General features: G+C 34.7%; 1 protein-coding gene across 2 annotated transcripts in view; it reads left to right on the plus strand.

Annotated features, from left to right (window-relative positions):
* The window catches only part of mwh (multiple wing hairs), a 121,518-nt gene that overhangs the window by 55,031 nt on the left and 43,642 nt on the right, over positions 1-22,845 (plus strand). The window lies entirely within an intron of this gene.

A 22,845-nucleotide genomic window follows, 5' to 3' on the forward strand; every position in this document is an offset into this window, starting at 1 on the left:
GAATCGAATTCGACTCGAATTAGAGTCGAACTCGAGTCAAACTCGAATCGAACTCGACTCGAATTAGAGTCGAACTCGAATCGAACTCGACTCGAGTTTGAGTCGAACTAGAATCGAACTCAAAGCTAACTCGAGCAAAACTAGAATCGAACATTTATGCAACTAAATATAAAAATTACAACAAAAACATGTTCCATCCTATTTTAGTAATTTTCTATATTTCCTCGATATTTTGGCTATACCTATTTATAAAATATGTTTTTGCGCTTAGAAGCCAAAAAGGCGTGCTGGTCCACGTGTTACTTATTTTAATTTAGTTGATTTCTCTTCTCTACCTAGGACCTAGGTACCATAATTTCGAACATACAATATAAGCTCTCTATATTTCTAAAATATACGACCTAACTTAGTTCCTATCATCCCATATATCATACAAACAATGCCACCAGCATATTACTTTCAATCTACACAAAACGGTTCTCGATATAGTTTCCCATGGGATTTCTATAGAACCCATAATTAGACGCTTTTGTTTCTAAAGTGATTTTCAATAGAGTTCATTACGCACCGGAAATAACTACTTTTATTCGAACTCTGTTCTTTGGAAAATTAATAATAATTGTTACGTTTTAAAACAGGTTAGAGATTTATAACAAATCAGAAGTGCTGGGTTTTGAACTTTCTTTACTTTCAAAGTTTTCTTTTCGTATCGTAACCCATTTCTATTCTAGAACAGATTTGTGTATAATACTTATAGATATATTTCGTCTATTTGAAGTACTGACTGACTGACTGACTGACTGAGTTATATATCAACGCACAGCCTAAACCACTGTTCCTAGAGACATGAAATTTAGAGAGTGTGTTCTTTCTTTGTAAAGAGCAGGTATCCAGTAAGAAAGGATTTTTCGAAATTCTACCCCTAAGGGGGGTAAATGGGGGATGGAAGTTTGTATTCATACAGTCTGTCATTGTTAAAGTTACATCGATGAAAATTGGTATACAGGCAATCGTTTAAGAATTAAAAAATACATAGGTACTTCACGATTTTTTAAAATCCTACTGCTAAGGGAGTTAAGTTAAACAAGAGATGAAAGTTTGTATGAAAGTCCGTCATTTTACAAGTTATTTCCATGAAAATTTATATTTGGGTTTTCGTTAACAAAAGAAAAAAATACGTAGACCTGTACCTATTTCAGGATTTTTGAAATGTACCCCTACGCTGATTTCCTTAATTCCAGCCGAGCGAAGCCGGGGCGGGTCAGCTGGTTTATCATAAAGTAAGATATTCGTAGTAGGTAAACCTGAATTTCGACCTTGTTTGTGTTATCAAAATCTTGAAGCTACAAAACTTCTCTGCAACTTTCCTATCAACACTTTTATCTTCATCTTCAAAAACTTGTCTAAATTTTAGTTTTTTATATTTTTGGCCAAAAAAGTTTCGCTAAATCGGTACCATGAAAGTTTTTTGGAAAAATTCTGCATGTTCTGCGTCAGTGCCCGGTGATATACACTATCATCTCAATCATCATAGTTTACTTTAACGAACTGTTACTTGGAAGAAGATGATTTATCTAGGCTATGAGATATTTATCAAGTTGTCTCCATAGACCAATGTCCGAGGTAAAACTGCCTTGTTAGTTAGATTACAATAAAGGAAATGAGAAATGCAACATTAGATTAATATCGTTAATTATGTGTGTGTATGTTAGTTTCTTTGTTTCATCATAACTTTTAAACGCCTAAACAGATTTGGATCATGGGGTATCGTTAAAATGCTGACATCATCGCGAGTGACATTGGCTATAATTAAAAAACCGGCCAAGTGCGAGTCAGGCTCGCGCAATGAGGGTTCCGTACTACAGTCGTATTTTTTCGGCATTTTGCACGATAATTCAAAAACTATGATACATAAAAATAAATAAAAATCTGTTTTAGAATGTACAGGTGAAGACTTTTCATATGATACCCCGCTTGATATAGTTATCTCACTTCGAAAGTTGAAAATACTAATTATTAGTTCATGACTACTATTTTTTTTTTGTGTGACCTAACCCTAAATTCACGGTTTTCAGATTTTTCCCCAAATGTCAGCTATAAGATGTACCTACCTGCCAAATTTCATGATTCTAGGTCAACGGGAAGTACCGTTTTTCCTTTTGAGGTACGGAACCCTACAAAGTTCAATAACATAAGCAATCGCAGAGCAGTCGTTTTTTTTTTTAATGAACCTACTACCTACTTGTTTTAAATAATTTGTTTCAAAAAATATTGCAATAGAATAGAATAGGACTACACCTATTATTGTCTCATACTCCCAAAGTTCAACTAGGAAGTATCGGTGACGTATTTTTGTAGTACACCCAAGTAACGGTGACGTATTTTTGTAGTACACCCAAGTAACGGTGACGTATTTTTGTAGTACACCCAAGTAACGGTGACGTATTTTTGTAGTACACCCAAGTAACGGTGACGTATTTTTGTAGTACACCCAAGTAACGGTGACGTATTTTTGTAGTACACCCAAGTAACGGTGACGTATTTTTGTAGTACACCCAAGTAACGGTGACGTATTTTTGTAGTATACCCAAGTAACGGTGACGTATTTTTGTAGTACACCCAAGTAACGGTGACGTATTTTTGTAGTACACCCAAGTAACGGTGACGTATTTTTGTAGTACACCCAAGTAACGGTGACGTATTTTTGTAGTACACCCAAGTAACGGTGACGTATTTTTGTAGTACACCCAAGTAAACGTATAATATAGTAGGGTAAAACAGCTATGGCCGTGTACCGTGTAGTTGTGTTGTCACGTCAGTTGACATAACTCGGCGTGCATGCCCGCTCGGACCGGTACATGATAACGCGGCATTTGTTTAATAGCCACCGCCGAGATCCTAGATACGTTCTACGCCAAGAGCCCATAGGAATTGAAGATTTACATTTTTAATAAGTGTGCTCTCCACGGGTGCTTTAAGTCGAGCGTGAGAGCATCGTGTTGCAATCAACATATTATATTTTAATGGGCGGACATGCTCAAAAACGAGATGGTGAACAAAACGAATCATTTATGACGGTAACGGTATTACATATTTTTTTTGCAAATTAAATTTTTGCAATAAAATACCTATAAGTAGTAATACCAAGACTTTTGAAATTAAGTATTAAAAGTATAGTTTTGCAATTTTGTAGTTGCATGGTGTATTTTTTTAATACAAATAGCGAGCAAACGAGCAGGCGGGTCACCACTGCCGCCCATTAACATTTGCAGCAGCAGAGGAACTGCCGATGCGTTGCAAGCCTTTCAGGAATTTGTTGGACCACGGTTTTGTAGTTAAAGTGCAATGGTGGGTTGCAGTATATTAGGTTACAATAGCCAAAGCAAACGTAAAATAGAAGGAATAACATTTCACAAGTAATAAGTACCTACCTCTGCTTGAGCGAGAGGAATTGAGGGGGCCATGCTAGTTACATATCTGTAGGTAGATATATTATCTGTGTACCATACAGACTTGTCTGTTTTAGCGGGTTATAACGAACTAAGCTTCTCCAAAAGTTATGTTCAGTTCTTTTAAAAACTTTATTATATGTTGCGGATTCTCTTAGGGCCGGTTGTTTCAACAAATTTTGACGTAACCTTTAAATATGGCGCTAACGAATGTAAGAAAAGAAAAAGCGTTGATTTAGCATCTATTAGCACTAACGTTCGTTAAAAAGTTACGTTTACGTTAACCGGTGCTGGTGCCATTGGTGATCGTCAAATCAGTTCGTAACTTCATACTTCCTACAAACGGAATATTTTATTTACAAATTATAATGGAATCAATTGAATTCAATGCTTTAATGGTAGTTTTTTTGAAGATGAAAGAGAATTTTTAAAAAAGAAAAAGTGTTTAAAATGCGAAGTAGCAATATCAATAACTATATAATTTAATATAAAATGAAATAAAAAAGGATACGGAAAAGTAAGTTAATTTTTAGGGTTAGTTTCGTAACCAGAATAACAATGACGAACAGTTTTTTGTGCAATTAAGCAACGCTCTTAAATTAACAAATGTTAAAGTTCGTCTACGTCTGTTGAATTTTAACGAACGTATCTTACGAAGACCAATGGTTTGAAACAACCGGCCCTTAGACTATAATATCTACGCACCATAAGCTGTAAGTGCAATGACATACAGAAAAGTATGATTTGTGCGAAACATAGCTTGTGAAGTGTCGTGATGGTATCTTCCAATGTCAAGCTTAATTAAACTTGAGAAGTTAAGAGCAGATTAAATAGCTAGTACCTACTAATATTTTTTTTTAACATCATAGTAGAAGTAATTAAACTATTAATAAACTTAAATCTAAAAAAAAAAAAACATTAAATTAAAACCAAAATAAATTAAATTAAATCTAAAACCTCGTCGAGACCACCGCAGCGAGGCATTGTACCCAAGATGCTGGCAGCATTACCCCTTTGGATGGCCAAACTAATATTAAGATTAAATTAAATTAAACTAATATTAAGATTAAATAGTACCTAGCTTTTTTGATTAAACTCTCTTATTCCCTCGATTTTGGATTTACGTTTTTTAATGATACTGTTCGAATTTATCTAATTTCTTCCTTAGTACACTATTGGATTCGTCAGTTTAAAAGCTGTAAGTTGTCTGTCAGTCAGTCAGTCAGTCTGAAGAGTGATGAAGAGCTTTTTAAGTATCAACCGAAAAGTAAGCTTTAAATATTTTTCGAAATAATAGATATTTTGATGTAGGTGGTAGCCCGCTTTTTATTTATTTGTTTGAAACTTAAATAAAAGGTACTTTAACTTTTTTGGTAGACACGTTTTTTACTAAATTGCATGATAAGCAGTATTAGAGCAAGTACCAACTTAGTAGTATTTTATAGTCCAACACGTTGGCCAAGTGCGGATACAGTTACGGTATTTGACAACTAGTCAAATCAGTAACTTTATTTCAAACGTCAAAACGCGCGCTTAGTATGCAAGTTTCTATGAAATACTGGAATGTGACGTCACAATCATTTGACGTGCTATTTTTAGTTTAATCGATAATTTAAAAAGGACGTGGATTCTACGTATTTTGGAGGACCCTCTATTTAATAATCTCTGAGAAATAATTTATTTTTGATGTAGAAAAATACCCAATTGGCAGACTTCACACACCTTTGAGAACATTATGGGGAGGTTTCAGCCGTGCTGGTTTCCTCATAATGTTTTTCTTCACCGTTAAAGCAATTGGCTTCACTAGGCTATCTTCACTACTAAATCAACATAAATCATGTACTTAGCACTACAAATTAATACATCGTGAAAAAAATAACTGAAATAATTGCTTATCTTTCAGCCATCAATTTAAAAACATTGAACCATACAATTAATCATCGTCGATCTGTCCACCCGGTAACCCCATTATCAAAATAATCGCTCTTTCTAATCGGCCGGCCTTGAATCGAACGATTTCTTCGTTTTCTTCGTTTGATCCACTTCAATTATGCTTATTGAATAATCTCTGAGCAGAACGCTGCTTATTACTAACAATTACATTCCAAAACGTACCTTATTGTTAAGAGGTAATAAAGTTTATATTTGATTGGTGCGTTTCGTTTGTATTATAACGGTCATCTACCTCTCATAACGCTATGGCAGCCTAGTACCTAACGGGCATTGTTGGATGAGAAAAAAAACCTAAGTGTGTCACGGATTTTTGAATTCGTCATAGTAGTTGCTACTGTAGTTATCGTTTGTTTGATTTTCTTTTGATTGTATATTTATGTTTTTTTTTATTAATTGTGTACTCACAGTTTATTTACGGTTAAACTTTTTTAGAGTAGGCTCTAAGAACAAGAAATTATTAGGCAATTCTATTTACTTAGGCAGTCGTCTGCAATTGTGTAGTAGGTAAGAACAGAAAGCCGCAGTAGACAACAAAGATGAACGGGTTGCGAAGCTGAAGTGGCAAAGGCACATATTAATATGTACTTCGAAGAATCGTCACTTGGGTCCCTAGGTGCTGGAATGGTGACCTCAGACCGGAAAGCGCAGTGCTGTCCAAGGTCCCATTAAGTGGAAAGACGAAATCAGACGAGTTGCAAGGTGCTGTTGGATGCAGGGGACAGAAGACCGTAGCGTGTGAAAGTCTCTACTAAGTCCAGCAGTGGACGTCTCTCGGTTGATAACGACGTGTATAGGTACTTTAGTTTTCCTTGAAATGCGTAGAGGTAGGCGCACTTATACACGACCCATACGACCTTGTCACCGTGAACTGACAATGAATTATGAAACCATGACAAAAAACTCCAGAAGGACTAAAACTAAAATGCCGAACAAATCGCGTCGGTTATAAATTAGTTTTTCTGGAAAGATTTCTACAATTTGTTCATTAAATTAGGTAGGTAGGTACCTCTATTCTTTTACGTTAGTTCTACTGAATAATAAACAATTAATAAGCTACCATTAAGTTATTGCATGTCATTAGAAACGGTAACGAGTAGAAAGCTGCCATCTGTTTCAAAAATATCTACCTGATATGATTACTATGATTACCCTAACTTCGTGTTCTTACGTCGTAAAGATACATACTGCAATTAGTTACACAATTTCACTGTCATTTTTTTATAAAGTTACTTAGCCCTGATAGACGCAAAATAAAAATCATGTTTTTTTAAAATTATTCTCTTTAATAATAAATTTTCAAAAAAATCACGTCATTTTATTACTACAGTCTAAGACCCTATGTGGACCCCGCACCGGCTACCGACCACCGTTGGAAGACTCCCCACTAGGATCTAGATGAACATAAAGACCATGGCATTCGAAAGTCCCTCCAAGAGATCTATGTCCAGCTATTTAGACGTCTATACTCTATACTTCTATCAGTGATAATGATGATGATGATGATGATGATGATGAATAGAATAGAATAGATTTTTATTCAAGTAAACTTTTACAAGTGCTTTTGAATCGTCAACTAGATTAATTTACCACTGGTTCGGAATGCTGTTCCTACTGAGAAGAACCAGCAAGAAACTCGGCGGTTGCTCGGCTGTTGATGATGATAGATAAAGTCGTCGTAAAATCGTCGTCGTAAAAGCATATAGCTTTATTCCTTGACATTTGAAACCATGTTGCAACACCAAACCAATGTGCATTGATTTGGTTCTGTTCAAAGAAACAATGAATGCGTTCGGAATAAGAGCCTGTTAGAGTTACCAGGTAACGAACAATGGCCGCCGTGTCATCGATATCGTGGTGAAACTATTGAACTTCTCATTACCGACACTTCTGGTGATCTTTAGAATAATACTAGCTGAGGCCCGCGACTTTATCCGCGTGGAATTAGGTTTTTTAAAATCCCGTGGAAACTCTTTCATTTTCCCGGATAAAAATTTCACTCTCCAGGTCTTTATCTATGCCCATGCAAAAAATCACGTCGATCCGTTGCTTCGTTGTGACGTGATTGAAGGAAAAACCAACAAACAAACAAACACACTTTCATATTTATAATAATATGGGTAGGTAGTAGGTACAGATAATATGTAACAGATCTTAAAAGCAGTAACGAAGCAGAACATACAGTTAATTAGGATTTTTAGGGCTCCGTACCTCAAAAGGAAAAACGGAACCCTTATAGGATCACTTTGTTGTCTTTCTGTCTGTCTGTCAGTCCGTCTGTCTGTCAAGAAACCTACAGGGTACTTCCCGTTGACCTAGAATCATGAAATTTGGCAGGTAGGTAGATCTTATAGCTGACATTTGGGGAAAAATCTGAAAACCGTGAATTTAGGGTTAGATCACACAAAAAAAATTAAATTGTGGTCATGAACTAATAATTAGTATTTTCAACTTTCTAAGTGAGTGACTATATCAAGTGGGGTATCATTTATGAAAGGTCTTTCTGTACATTCTAAAACAGATTTTTATTTATTTTTATGCATCATAGTTTTTGAATTATCGTGCAAAATGTTGAAAAAATACGACTGTAGTACGGAACCCTCATTGCGCGAGCCTGACTCGCACTTGGCCGGTTTTATGTACTGAACACTATAAAAATTTAGTACTCACTAATACAATATAGATAGATGTTCCACGAATATTACTATGGTATTTTAATTGGACCCGCAAGACTAAGTAGCGAGTATAATTTTCTTCGCTTGATTGTGAACATTGCAATTAAACTAGTGCTTTCGAGATAATTTTAAAATTCTTTAATCAAAAAACATGGGTACTAGAACCGTCAGAGTGGAAGACGTTTTGTCTTGCTAACAATAAAAATACCTCTTTATATTGCAATAACTTTACAATGTTATGATGGCTTTGAAACCACCATCTCTATGTAATAAATAGTAGGTATAGTTTTTTTTAATAGAGATAGCGAGCAAACGAGCAGGCGGGTCACCTGGTGTTAAGTGATTACCGCCGCCCATGAACATTTGCAGCACCAGATAGTAGGAGAGCCAAAGATGCTAAATAGGGATTTATGCGAGCGCTTTTGTCCGGTTTGGTCGTACAAGGGGGCGCTCCATCTTAGGCTGCATTATCACTTCCCACCCAGGGTGATTCGCTAACTCAGTTTCTAACACATAGGCACGGCGCTCATTTTTTAATCCGTTGAAGATTTTCTACGGAAAAATATTTTAATATCACCCAGTGAAGCAGCAATGTAGAACTAACCAACCTCGGTGGCTATCATTTAGTGCTAGACACTGAGTTAGAGAATCACCTAGCAGGTCGTCTTGCAGCCAAGCGCGAGTCTATAAATTAAAAAAAAAGAAAAGAATAAATAGAACCAAAAATATTTATCGAGCGTGTCAGATACTGAGAAGGGATGTTAAATGAACACTCAACTAGCTCCTATTCAAAAAACTGACGATTTGGACGCAACCAAAAGTCATGACAGATTTTTGAAACTTTGTGAATCTCCCATTTCCTTAGGTCACGTTCAAATTTTAGATCAATGAAATGCACACTTTTCTGCATCTAATTAACTTGCCTTGTCTTAATCTTACGCGCTCGGGTAAATCCCAAAATCCCCTCTTGGGCTCCCCTACCAGGAGAAACTGCCGTGAATATCCAATGTATATAGTACTCTGTGGTGAATATTGTTACTCAGTGTCATAGTGAAAATTATTTGTTTTTTAAATACATAAATTTCGTGATTATGCATATTTGCCATGAGATTCTGGTCTTACTATATGTCTTCTTCTCTATATATAAAAATGAATCGCTGAATGTGTTGCTGATCGCAAATCTCGAGAGCAGCTGAACCGAATTCTTTTTTATAATATTCCTTGAAGTACGAGGATGGCTCTTACGAAGAGAAAAATTTAAAAAAATCCTGAAAAATAAACGACCGTAGGCGGTACGAAGTTTGCCGGGGCAACTAGTAGTATATAGAGTCAAACTTTTTATTTATTTATTCAGATACTAGCTGATCCCCGCGGCTTCGCCCGCGTAGATTTAGGTTTTTAAAGATCCCGTATAGCCTATGTCACTCAGGAATAATGTAGCTTTCTACTGGTGAAAGAATTTTTAAAATCGGTTCAGTAGTTCTAAAGATTACCCCCTACAAACAAACTTAACGACATTACCTCTTTATATAATATAATACAACGGGCCGTGCAGCAGAAATCGTAATATTTTAATTTCGCCATAACTTCAAAACCAAACGTCCAATTTTAATCATTCAAAGACCAAATATTATCTCCATAAACTGTTCTTAGTGATGAAATCATTTATTTTGATAAGGATTAATAGCATGAGTAAAATAAACGCGTTTAAATGTAGTCCAAAAAAAATTCAAGATTTTTAAATAAAAAAATGGTTGCTGTGCCTCACTCGACATAGATGGGTATAGTGTGTCGCGGACTTTTTTGTAGATATTTATAAGATCTACAATTAATTAGAACATTTTATGGTTCTATCTTTTATAGTTTAGGCAGCGTACGCAAAATAAGTAACTTTTCTGGTTGATTTTTTACACCTTGTGTCCGAAAACCCCAAATATCTTACGGAACCCTATTTTTTTCCAAAATAAAATATAGCCTATGTTACTCGTGGATAATGTAGCTTTCGAATGGTGAAAGAATTTTTAAAATCGGTCTAGTAGTTTTTGAGCCTATTCAGTACAAACAAACAAACAAACAAACAAACAAACAAACAAACAAACAAACAAAGTTTTCCTCTTTATAATATTAGTGTAGATATAATATAATACAACGGGCCGTGCAGCAGAAATCGTAATATTTTAATTTCGCCATAACTTCAAAACCAAACGTCCAATTTTAATCATTCAAAGACCAAATATTATCTCCATAAACTGTTCTTAGTGATGAAATCATTTATTTTGATAAGGATTAATAGCATGAGTAAAATAAACGCGTTTAAATGTAGTCCAAAAAAAATTCAAGATTTTTAAATAAAAAAATGGTTGCTGTGCCTCACTCGACATAGATGGGTATAGTGTGTCGCGGACTTTTTTGTAGATATTTATAAGATCTACAATTAATTAGAACATTTTATGGTTCTATCTTTTATAGTTTAGGCAGCGTACGCAAAATAAGTAACTTTTCTGGTTGATTTTTTACACCTTGTGTCCGAAAACCCCAAATATCTTACGGAACCCTATTTTTTTCCAAAATAAAATATAGCCTATGTTACTCGTGGATAATGTAGCTTTCGAATGGTGAAAGAATTTTTAAAATCGGTCTAGTAGTTTTTGAGCCTATTCAGTACAAACAAACAAACAAACAAACAAACAAACAAACAAACAAACAAACAAAGTTTTCCTCTTTATAATATTAGTGTAGACAAGTTAGCCCTTGACTGCAATCTCACCTGATGGTAAGTGATGATGCAGTCTAAGATGATAGCGGGCTAACCTGGAAGGCGTATGGCAGTTTTTATTAAACCCATACACCCCTTTGGTTTCTACACGGCATCGTACCGGAACGCTAAATCGCTTGGCGGCACGGCTTTGCCGGTAGGGTGGTAAATAGCCACGGCCGAAGCCTCCCACCAGACCAGACCAGAAATTTAGAAATTATAAAATTCCAAACCCCTGCCAGGAATCGAACCCGGGACCTCCCACTAATAAGACCACAGCGCTCACCACTGCGCCAGGGAGGTCGTCAACTTTATGTTGATTTCCGAAAAACATTGATGGTAGGTATAGATAAAATGTTTGACTGCGGGTAGGTGTTACAACTCATAAATAATTATGTGGGATGTGATAATTGGCCTAATGGTGATGAAAGAAATTGAACGTATTGCGTGATTTCATTGACGTAATAGGTAACATAGACATTTTAAATGTACTAACCTAAATACTACTAGAAATGCTGCTATGGTGAAATCTAAATATATGAACGGAAAAGGTGACTATTATGACGTAGGCATCCGCTAAGAAAGGATTTTTCAAAATTCAACTCCTAAGGGGGTGAAACAGGGGTTTGTAGTTTGTGTAGTCCACGCGAACGAAGTCGCGAGCTTATGCTAGTCTAAATATATTAACGGAAAACGTGACTGGCTGACTGACTGATCTATCAAACTACTGAACAGATCGGGCTGAAATTTGGCATGCAGATAGCTATTACAACGTAGGCATCCGCTAAGAAAGGATTTTTGAAAATTCAACCCCTAAGGGGTTGAAACAGGCATTTGAAATTTTTGTAATCCACGTGGACGAAGTCGCGAGCATAAGCTACTAAATACTATAGCCAATAATCATCATCAACCGATAGACGTCCACTGCTGGCACTTCACGTAACGTTGTTTACACTCCGATACAGAAAGTTAATACTGAAACCTTTTCTATTTCACTTACGTTATTATAATCACATTGTACCTAATATGAAAAGTTTTCCATTCAATGCAAATTAATAACTGATTGAATTTTAATATGTATACGAAATTGCAAGTCATCAACATCATTCAAGATTGAAAGTAGAGCTAAAAAAAGTGACACGCCCACTTCAATGTGATGACATAGTATTAAATAAAATATACGGTATTCATTGTTATAGTACGGAATTCATTGTGATTTTTCATTGACAGAGACTGTTGTTTTGCCCTTTTTTGATATTATAATAGAAGCCATCAGAATGAAATGGTATATACTTTTTATTAGATAATAATTTATTTATGCAACAGTCACCACATTTTCGCAAATGGAATCCTACAGCTTTCTCTGAGGGGTTGTTCAGGGCGTGATGCTAGGTCCTATTTTATTATCGCTTTAGATTGATGGGGTTCATGATTGTTTATAACATTTTGTGATTGATTTGAATCTTTTTATTCTGAAGTTAAAGGTAATTATTAAATTAATGTTATATTATTGAAAAGGAACGTTCCAACAGTTTTGTATTATTAATTCGCATACCTAAATAAAACGATGTTTCACTAAATTCTTGAGATGCAAAACGTAGCAATTTACTATTTAAATGACCGTAATGGTGTTATAACTATTTACTTGTAAAAGTTTATACGAATAAAAAAGATTTTTATTTTATTTTTACCAGAGTCCAGTTTGCGCAGTTTCCTATTAAAGTTGTAAAAAAGAAATAATCAGCATCATTGAAATCTCAGTACGATGTATAAATTTGAAATATCATGCAGATGCACTTACAGTAATACTTGAAAAAAAACAATATCACGGAGAATTTAAGACATCGCGTGCCATAGTAACGAGAACGGAAACTTGAGCATCTTATACAGAGTAATATTTTTAGAGCGATCAGTGACTCAAAAATGAAAGGGAAAGAAAGTTGAAAATAATAGTTTCTAAAATAAAAATAACGAAGAAGTTTGCTGTTTTCCAGAATCAATCATTGAAGCTGGATGATAAAAAATATTTATATTAATAGGTATTAGATTAGATATTATTATCTATAAACCAAAACATAGCTCCAAACATAACCAAGTCATAGAGTCATCAACATAATATTACTATGTGACCTCTTTGTAAGTAAATACTAATTGAAACCTGAGTTTGTAATTCAAACTCATCTATCGCAGATATATTCATATTTGACTCTGTAAAAGGTTTTTAAAATTACATTTCAAACCACCCTTAGCCTGGCAATGTTGTGTTAGTTGCAAAAATATAATACTTTCGCAATGTCATTAAGAATAATGGCACCGATTCTAAGCACAACCTAATTTTAGAGTATTCGCACCCTCGTCTTACTATTGTAATATGAAAAGGACAGAAGCAGTTTGACATTTATTTCTAAATTTAATTTTTAGATGGTAAAACCCGTGATTTTAGCATGCAGTCGCGAACCTACTGTTTAAATTTGTATTGTGCACTAAAATTTAGAGTATTTAAATGTGAAAGTCATGTTCCGTTCCTTTTTTTAGCATTGTTAAAAAGAAAAGGATGCAGATACTCTAAATTTAGTTTAGAGTAAGACAAAGGAATCGGTGCCAGTGACTCTTTGATAGATTATTTTTAATTTAAAGTATATCATTTTTCTCTTCTTCAAAATCAACAGCATAGATTCTTAGATTAGATTCCTCTACATATACAACAATAATAATATATTCTGGGACAATCATAGTTCTAGTTTTCACCTCACTGACCCATCTCATAATCTCACTCTGTATCTATTGAATGCGATGGATCTCAAATCGGAACACTTTCTAAATTTCATCGCAATAGTGTGCGAGCGTGATTGCATTCTTACTTGCTATACATTTAATTAATAGCTGGAGTGGACGTGTCATGACCAAAATGGAGGTTTCAAAAAAGTGATAAATGTTTATAATCATCTACACATTATTGTAAATTCTAGAAGTTTTCAGTAAAACTTACGATTTACCTAATCTTAATGGTAAAAGTATGAACTATTCTGCACTATGACATAATCGTTCATTTCGGACTTTCGCAAAAGTCCGAATAATAATAACTAAAATAAATTTGAATTTTTGGTGTTTAGTGTTTAGTGACTGTTTTTATATGGACAACGCCGGAAAACTCTCCCGGAAGGCTCAGATTTTGTTCTGATTTCATTCTGTTGGATATATAGTATGATTTCACAAACGAAATGACACTATCTTATTTATGACTCTGAGTATAATTTATACTTATTTGCTTCTAAAGTATTGATAATTTTCTTCTCGTCTTGTCCAACAAATACCTACTATAATTAACATACAAGCAGTGGCGTGCACAGTGTTCGAAGCCAGGGTAGGCTGTTTACATGCAGGGCATAATGAAAATATGCATTGAGCTATTACAACTGGGGTAAGCAGTGCACTTATGCCTTTATGACCTGCACGCCACTGCATACAAGCCTAAATTATTAACTGCGAATCTGATAAAACTTTTCACGAAGGGATTCGCGTCGGTATCTAAACCCAATCGATCAGTTACTTTACTGATTAATCCATTCGCTTTAATAACATTAAATAAATTAAACAAATGCGTGATCAACGATATGACAGCTTGATTAGTGAAATCGAACGTATTTCCAATAAAACAGCATGTAAAGGAAAAGTGTATCTAACTGATTTATTCTTTATAGTTATACATGTATAAAACGCGTGTTCAATGACATTCCAGTGAAAGCTGTAAAATATTACTCCAATTTATAAAACGCCATAACCCTGCGATTTTTATGGTTTTAATAATCATGTTTTTAAGTTTAACTCAATATATTATGCAATAACATTTCACTGAATACAAATTAAATTTTCGATTATTTTTTTTAGATTATAAAATATTTAATCGCAACATAAAATTAATGACAAATGAAATATAATAATATCACTGAAAGGTAATTTATGTTTTGTATTCACTATTACGTAATGCAAATCTTTACTACAGTTTGATAGCTCGGTGTAGTATATCAGTATGTAATTCTGATTTTTGATATCGCAGTTTCTATCCTCATTAAAATATAACGACACTAGGTATAGTCATTAATTAACAATAAACGTCAATATATCACGATTATATTATTATGGTACATATATACATATTATAATTATTTTAAAAATAATAACTGTTAACTCTTATTGTAATGGAAATGTTATAATTAATAATTTGTATCCTATTTTGTAATAATATAAATAATAAATAATAGTTTCTAAAATAAAAATAACGAAGAAGTTTGCTGTTTTCCAGAATCAATCATTGAAGCTTGATGATAAAAAATATTTATATTAATAGGTATTAGATTAGATATTATTATCTATAAACCAAAACATAGCTCCAAACATAACCAAGTCATAGAGTCATCAACATAATATTACTATGTGACCTCTTTGTAAGTAAATACTAATTGAAACCTGAGTTTGTAATTCAAACTCATCTATCGCAGATATATTCATATTTGACTCTGTAAAAGGTTTTTAAAATTACATTTCAAACCACCCTTAGCCTGGCAATGTTGTGTTAGTTGCAAAAATATAATACTTTCGCAATGTCATTAAGAATAATGGCACCGATTCTAAGCACAACCTAATTTTAGAGTATTCGCACCCTCGTCTTACTATTGTAATATGAAAAGGACAGAAGCAGTTTGACATTTATTTCTAAATTTAATTTTTAGATGGTAAAACCCGTGATTTTAGCATGCAGTCGCGAACCTACTGTTTAAATTTGTATTGTGCACTAAAATTTAGAGTATTTAAATGTGAAAGTCATGTTCCGTTCCTTTTTTAGCATTGTTAAAAAGAAAAGGATGCAGATACTCTAAATTTAGTTTAGAGTAAGACAAAGGAATCGGTGCCAGTGACTCTTTGATAGATTATTTTTAATTTAAAGTATATCATTTTTCTCTTCTTCAAAATCAACAGCATAGATTCTTAGATTAGATTCCTCTACATATACAACAATAATAATATATTCTGGGACAATCATAGTTCTAGTTTTCACCTCACTGACCCATCTCATAATCTCACTCTGTATCTATTGAATGCGATGGATCTCAAATCGGAACACTTTCTAAATTTCATCGCAATAGTGTGCGAGCGTGATTGCATTCTTACTTGCTATACATTTAATTAATAGCTGGAGTGGACGTGTCATGACCAAAATGGAGGTTTCAAAAAAGTGATAAATGTTTATAATCATCTACACATTATTGTAAATTCTAGAAGTTTTCAGTAAAACTTACGATTTACCTAATCTTAATGGTAAAAGTATGAACTATTCTGCACTATGACATAATCGTTCATTTCGGACTTTCGCAAAAGTCCGAATAATAATAACTAAATAAATTTGAATTTTTGGTGTTTAGTGTTTAGTGACTGTTTTTATATGGACAACGCCGGAAAACTCTCCCGGAAGGCTCAGATTTTGTTCTGATTTCATTCTGTTGGATATATAGTATGATTTCACAAACGAAATGACACTATCTTATTTATGACTCTGAGTATAATTTATACTTATTTGCTTCTAAAGTATTGATAATTTTCTTCTCGTCTTGTCCAACAAATACCTACTATAATTAACATACAAGCAGTGGCGTGCACAGTGTTCGAAGCCAGGGTAGGCTGTTTACATGCAGGGCATAATGAAAAATATGCATTGAGCTATTACAACTGGGGTAAGCAGTGCACTTATGCCTTTATGACCTGCACGCCACTGCATACAAGCCTAAATTATTAACTGCGAATCTGATAAAACTTTTCACGAAGGGATTCGCGTCGGTATCTAAACCCAATCGATCAGTTACTTTACTGATTAATCCATTCGCTTTAATAACATTAAATAAATTAAACAAATGCGTGATCAACGATATGACAGCTTGATTAGTGAAATCGAACGTATTTCCAATAAAACAGCATGTAAAGGAAAAGTGTATCTAACTGATTTATTCTTTATAGTTATACATGTATAAAACGCGTGTTCAATGACATTCCAGTGAAAGCTGTAAAATATTACTCCAATTTATAAAACGCCATAACCCTGCGATTTTTATGGTTTTAATAATCATGTTTTTAAGTTTAACTCAATATATTATGCAATAACATTTCACTGAATACAAATTAAATTTTCGATTATTTTTTTTAGATTATAAAATATTTAATCGCAACATAAAATTAATGACAAATGAAATATAATAATATCACTGAAAGGTAATTTATGTTTTGTATTCACTATTACGTAATGCAAATCTTTACTACAGTTTGATAGCTCGGTGTAGTATATCAGTATGTAATTCTGATTTTTGATATCGCAGTTTCTATCCTCATTAAAATATAACGACACTAGGTATAGTCATTAATTAACAATAAACGTCAATATATCACGATTATATTATTATGGTACATATATACATATTATAATTATTTTAAAAATAATAACTGTTAACTCTTATTGTAATGGAAATGTTATAATTAATAATTTGTATCCTATTTTGTTAATTTAATCTTACACGTCATGGTAACTAATACTAATTAATAGCTGAGTTTGTTGTGGACTCTTCTCAGACCTGGGCGCGTTTGGTACCTCTACCCCCTAACCCTCGTAGCTTTAGTTTTAAGTTTGCGTAATAATTATCACCACTATATCTTAGAAATCCAACATCTGACCATCAAAAAGAGTAATTTATTAACTATTTTGAATAAATCATTTGACTTTGACTTTGAATATAAGAATAAGTTCTATAGTTCAAATATTAAAACTTATTATATGGTACTATAATATGTAATAAGTACTTTGCGATACCCTGGGGCTTCGTGTTATTATAATGTTATTTTATAATGTACATTGAATGCAACTGATCAATAAATAAATGAGAAGGTAAATCTTTGAAATTTATATATTAATTACTAGCTGACCCGGCGAACTTCGTACCGCCTAAGTTGTTTGAAAACCTATCTCTGAACGTCTCTAGCTGTAAAATTAAAGAACATATACAACGTTGATAACTTTATCAACTACCTAGGTACATAAACTCTACATAAAATCCATTTCGCGAGCATAATAAGTACTCAACTAACAAAGTAGGTATTTTTATCTCTACCGTTAAAGTCAGAACCGGTTGAAAAAACGCGTGTGAATCATATTACCATAGAGTGTAGAGAGATATGAACGCTAATTAAGTCCAGTAACTTACTTAACGATAAATAATAACATGCTTACTTTACAACTTACTTTTTTAGGGTTCCGTACCTACCTCACTTACCTCAAATGGAAAAACGGAACCCTTATAGGATCACTTTGTTGTCTCTCTGTCTATCTGTATGTTGGTCTGTCAAGAAACCAGGGTACTTCCCGTTGACTTAGAATCATGAAATTTGGCAGGTAGGTAAGGTCTTATAGCAGACATTAGGAGAGAAATCTGAAAACCGTGAATTTGTGGTCACATCACAAAAAAAATTAAAATGTGTTTTGAACTAATAATTAGTAGTTTCAACAATAAAAATCGGCCAAGTGCGAGTTACAGAGTTCCGTACTGCAGTCGAATTTTGCACGATAAATCAAAAACTATTATGCATAAAAATATTATATAAAAATCTGTTTAAGAATGTGCAGATAAAGCCCTTTAATTGAAATTTGAAATTATATATTATATTATATTGGTATTAAAAGCTTTTAACAGTTTTGTAGAAAGCAAAACGGTAATGTCAACAAAACCGAAGATCACAGCAATCAAATAAAAAATACGAGTTTAAATGCACTCGAAGAATGTCACGATTGATCGCTGCATTGCATCGCCGTAAAAATGTTTCCACTTCAAGCCGGAATTACGGAATTACGAAAGGATGGTTCCGTTAACACAGTAGAGTGGTTTGCTCGTTTTTATCTTGAAGCTTAAGATAAACGGTAAATATGCTAGGATTCCTAAAAGATTTCTTTAAAAGCAGACACCGTTATTTTCTAGAAGCTTACTAAGTGTATGTAGTTCCAAGAAGATTATTCATGTGGCTTGATATTTAATTTTATAGCTTCTAAAGAATTACACTAAATTTTTACGCGTAGCGAACTTTTGTATAACAGTATTTATTCCATAGTCAATAATTACCTAATTGTGAAAAATTGTGTTAATTTTGTAAAATATTGTGTCCAGCCATATACCTATCTACTTATCCAATATTATTGTGTTTCTGTCTGTTACTTAGCCTTTCACGTCTCAACTGCTAAACTACTCTTGATAGACAGTTTGCATCCTGGAGTCAAACAAATGATACTTTTATCCCACAAAATAATGGCATAAAAGTAACCTTTGTGTTTCTTTCATAAGCTGTTAGTTTTAGTTCTAAGTTCTTTCGCTCATCCGTGTAGCATGCTGTAACCGCCTACAATTTAACTTATAATAATAACTTAGCACCTAGGATTTGAATAATGTAATTTTTAGCTTTAGTTTTAAGTTTGCGTTATAATTATCACCACTATATCTTACAAATCTAACACCATACCAGACCATCAATAAGAGTAATTTATTACCTATTTTGAATAAATCATTTGACTTTGACTTTGACTTTGACTTTGACTTTTATTTTGCATGATTCTGTTGGTCGTTCAACAATAATAAAAAAAACTCCAAAGGATTTAAACACAATATTACCACTATGCAAACTCGCGGTCGTCCATTAATTTAAAACATATTTTAGCAAAATTAACATTGCTTTTTGATTAAAAATTGATTAAAAAATTCCCTACAACCCAAACCAATTAACACAATATTTTAATCAATGTACAGGCACAGGCATAACGGGACAACTGCAGTACTATGCCCAAGTTACAGCCCTACAAGCTACAGGCTAAATACTGCCCATAGAATTCAGATAAAGTATAGAGCAGTTAAAAGAGCGTGAGATTGTCCTGGCACAGTCATGTACAGTAGGGCGATTGTCTAAAACGTGCATCAATCATTATTACAATCTCAATTGTTCTGAATGGCTGAATTTGTGCGATTCTTGTTGCAACAATGCATTGTAGCCAATAGTGAGCGAGCGTTAACCAATCGGAGATGATTGCGATCGTGACATTGTAGCTGTCATTCTCCCGCCTGAACTGCTGCGCGATTGCGGTTACACATCAATAAATGAAATGATGAATTTGTTGGTAAAAACAGATAAGTAGATACTAACAATAATTACAGTTTAAGTTTCTTTGCTTTGTTTGATAGAGATAATAATAATTATGAGGTCGCCATTCTAGCACCTTGGGACCCCAACGTCTATCGGTTGTACGAACTATGTGCCCTGCCCATTGCCATTTCAGCTTCGCAACCCGTTGAGCTATGTCGGTTACTCTAGTTCTCCTACGGATCTCCTCATTCCTGATTTGATCACGTAGAGAAACTCCAAGCATAGCTTCTTAGAGCCATCGCCCGCTGAGTGACTCTGAGCTTTCTTATGAGGCCCATAGTTAGCGATCATGTCTTGGATCCATATATCATCACTGGCAACACAACACGCAGTGGTCAAAGACTTTGCGTCGCGTAATATAACTACTATAACTTTAACTATAGACGAGTGAGTTGCTCAGAATCAGCGCGCGCTGTCGTGGTATAAAAGGTAACAGATTCCATTTCTATCAACTCGTTTATAGTTCTGTGGTTCCACTTTCTTATACATGAAAATCGTCGTCGTGCCCTCCGTTTTTGTCCATAAAAAGCACTAGTGAACCAGTATCGACAGTTATGTCCCGTTTACATTGCGCCGTACCGACTGTTACGTGTCGTTATGGACGCTAAACGATCCGATCGTTACCCGTTTTTGTTTCACTTTCAGTTCACCGTTATTATTGGTACTTATTGATCTGAACTTGGTGTGTTTACATTTGATCGTTAGTACTTACTTATTAGGAACAGGGTTGCCAGTTTGCTAGCTTTTTATCCCTTAATCAAGGGAAAAAAATAAAAGTCACCGATGATTTATTTTAGCGGCTTTTTCTTATACCTAGGTAATCTTACGATTGAAATGAGTTATGTAATCGCACCTTTGCTTACGTTTTATCAATTCTCACTGCTGAAGGTCGTGCTCTCTTCCATGGTGGTCTAGATTTTTTTAAATAGAGTTAGCGAGCAAACGAGCAGGCGGGTCATCTGATGTTAAGTGATTACCGCCGCCCGTGAACATTTGCAGCACCAGAGGAACCGCCGATGCGTTGCCGGCCTTTTAGGAATTTGTTGGTCCGCCCCTTGAATAACCCCATGTTGTAATCTAGTGGGAACACAGCCGATGGGAGTTGGTTCCACAGTTTGCATGTGCGTGGAAAGGAGGAAGGATTACTTAATATTAGAGAGTTTATCTAAATATATAAAAGGAAAAGGTGACTGACTGACTGACTGATCTATCAACGCACAGCTCAAACTACTAGACAGATCGGGCAGAATTTTGGCATGCAGATAGCTATTATAACGTAGGCATCTGCAAAGTAAGGATTTTAGGTAATTCAACCCCTAAGGGGGTGAAATGGGGGTTTGAAATTTATGTAGTCCCCGCGAACGATGTTGCGAGCATAAGCTAGTAAACTTACAAAATAGGTAAGTATGCATTTTTAATTTGATTAATTTACAAGAATATTAGCCCTGTTTATCACGACTAATATTCCCCTTTCCCCTCCAACTAAGCGTAAAGCTTGTGCTAGGAGTAGGTACGACAATAGTGCAACGAGTGGGGTTTGAACCGGCGACGTTTCGGATTTCAGTCCGCTCCTTTAACCGTTGAGCTATTGAGGCTTTAAACGTAGTCTCATGTGTATGCAGATAGATAAATGCAAAAGTCTTCATGTACTTTGTGTCGTATATTTACCTGGAACTACCAGGAACCCAGCGGGATACAGGAAGCGAACTAATCTTAGTTAGTAAACTTAGTTGGAACATAGTCCGATATAGCAAACACATATTTTACTAGCGCAAAGTTAATAAATATTATGTAACGTGGAATTCTTTACATATTTTATACCCACTTGACAAACTAACAAATAAAAACCGGCCAAGTGCAAATAGGAAGTATACAAATTAATGTATCGTACTTCATGATCATCATCATCATCATTACGGACCAATAGACACCCAGTGCTGGACACAGGTCTCTTAGGGTCACCGCCTTAATCCATCGGCTCCCTGCGACTCGTCTGATGTCGTCCGTCCATCAAGTGGAGGGTCGTGGTGCGTGGATGGAACGATGGAAGAGCTATGCATGGAGTTTCTCTACGTGATCAAATCAGAAATGAGGAAAATCTTTAGGAGAACCAGAGTATCCGACATAGCTTGCGAAGGGTATGCATAGGGTTGCGAAGCTGAAGTGTCAATGGGCATTGGGTAGGGGCACATAGTTCGAAAAACCACTAGACCTTTTGCTCCCAATGTACTAGAAAATATACTTACGGATTATAAAATATGGTCATTCCTATAATATGAAAACGGTGTCCATCATCGAATAACTGTATACAAAATCAGCGTCCATTGTCTCAAGTCTCGATGATGCGACGTTTTTACCTCACGTAGCCTCCATATCGGTAACTTAGCGTTCGACATACCATCGGCATCGGCCTTCTGGAAGATTTATGTTGGGAATCTGTGTCAGGAAATGAATTTATTATAAACAGGTGCCCAGTTTTGCTGCAAGAATGTGGAGACTTTTATGGGACCACTACCTTATTCCGGCGACTTCGTCCGCATGGTCTACACAAGTTTCAAACGCCGATTTTACCCCTTTAGGGGTTGAATTTTCAAAAATCCTTTCATAACGGATATATAGGTAGGTAGGTACGTCATAATAACTACCTGCATGCCCAAACAGCCAAATAGTTTTAGCTGTGCGTTAGAATAGAATAGAATAGATTTCCGCTTTTTATTTTGTGATAATATCATACCAGTAATCATCAGTACTATCATCTGTCTTCGTTTTTGCCAGCGTTCTGGTTACACCCGGT

The sequence above is a fragment of the Maniola hyperantus genome, chromosome 13 (assembly GCF_902806685.2).
Source record: "Maniola hyperantus chromosome 13, iAphHyp1.2, whole genome shotgun sequence".
NCBI lineage: Eukaryota > Metazoa > Arthropoda > Insecta > Lepidoptera > Nymphalidae > Maniola > Maniola hyperantus.